The sequence below is a fragment of the Rhinopithecus bieti genome, unplaced genomic scaffold (assembly GCF_001698545.2).
Source record: "Rhinopithecus bieti isolate Rb0 unplaced genomic scaffold, ASM169854v2 scaffold_36840, whole genome shotgun sequence".
In the NCBI taxonomy this organism is placed as follows: domain Eukaryota; kingdom Metazoa; phylum Chordata; class Mammalia; order Primates; family Cercopithecidae; genus Rhinopithecus; species Rhinopithecus bieti.
Window position 1 is genome coordinate 2,417,309 of NW_016816502.1, and position 1,600 is coordinate 2,418,908.

A 1,600-nucleotide genomic window follows, 5' to 3' on the forward strand; every position below is an offset into this window, starting at 1 on the left:
ATTTATATAAATTATATTTTAAATTGATATATATAAATTATATGTGTACGTGCATGCACACATGTGTGCATGCACAAAATACTCAATTCTGGCATTGAGTAATTTTTTTGGTTTCTTTTTATGTATTAGTCTGCTGTGACTGCCATACTAAAATATCATGGGCTGAGTGGCTTAAACAACAGAAATTTATTTTCTCACAGTTCTAAAGGCTAAAAACCCAAGATCAAGGTGCTGGCAAATTTGGTTCTGGGTGAAGGCTCTCCTCTTGGCTTGGTTAGTCAACTTATGGTTTTGGAAAAGTCATTCTTTACTCTTTTTGGAGCTTGGCTTCTAAGCTCCGGAAAGCTGTAAGCAGTCTCTCTGATTTGAGTGTCACATGCCTCTTGCAGTTTCCTTAGATTTTCTCCTTGGCAGATCATTTTGTTCCAAGGCTATTATTTATAGACAAACTAAAATTACAGCAGGGGCTCTAATTACAGCAGGGCTCAATTCTTCATTCTCCCCATAATAAGATCAAAGAAGACAGAAGGCAGCAGAGTGGAAAGATCAACTACTCCCTTTATTGACTTTGTGCGTGTAGAGAGGTGGCTAAGAAATGAATGACCAGGGTGACAAGACAGGTTTGAGGAGCTTTCTGGGCTTTGTAGGGGGTGCTCTTCAGAGAATTATGAAATGGAAGGAGTCCGTGTAAGACTAAGACTGTTTCATCTTAACGCAGTCCTGGTTGAGGGCACTAGGAGGTGGTGACAAAAGTCTTGTTTCCTCAGTTGGGCAAAATCATGACGTTCATAGTCAGAGCTGCCTCAGATATTTGTTTCAGCTGTAAGAGCCTCCCCAGGACAGGGATCTTCTCCTACCTGCTTGTTCATGGAGTCTCCAAAAAAAACATTCTTCCCTCATCTCTGAACCTACACTTTTTTTTTAACACCCTCCTCCCGACCATGGACATGATCTCAACTTACATTTTCTTCTTAACATTTTAGGAGTGAGTATATGAGTTGCATATGTAGTGTGTGTGTGTGTGCGCGCATATCATATATATATATATGCAAATAACATTTTACTTCATAATTTTCATATGCAATAATTTGTTCTTACAGAGTACTTTTGCAGCATTCATGTTAGAGAACGAGTTAATATAGCGTCTTTCCATAAAGAAAAATAGGATATCCGGGTGAGTAAGGATTGCTTCTCAAAATCCTCTCTGTTAATTAACCAACAGTAAATAGGAAATAACATGGATTTACTCTATTTTATTCAACCACAAATAATCAACAGACCTATTTGGCAAATATTTATCTACTACATACCATGTGCCTACTGTTATCTCCGTTTGGTCTTCACCCCACAAATACCCGACTGTCTTTGGTTGTAAGAACATTTTGACTTACAAAATTGAAGGAATGTCTCCTACTTAAAATCAAATCTTGGACTCCTCTAAGGAAAACTATGCACACTCAGATACCAAATACTTCTTATTACCCAGTAATGTGTGATGGATAAACCGTTAGAGTTTGTTTTGGGTAAGCATTTGTACTCTGATTTCAAGCTTAGTTCATTATGTTTGGTCTAGAAATTAGTCAGGGTACTTTAGTGTGTA

At 37.7% G+C, this 1,600-nt stretch overlaps 1 pseudogene; it reads right to left on the reverse strand.

Annotated features, from left to right (window-relative positions):
- Window positions 1-1,381, reverse strand: part of LOC108517125 (eukaryotic translation initiation factor 2 subunit 3, X-linked pseudogene) — a 6,693-nt pseudogene extending 5,312 nt beyond the window's left edge.
- Between the last annotated feature and the right edge of the window lie 219 nt (window positions 1,382-1,600).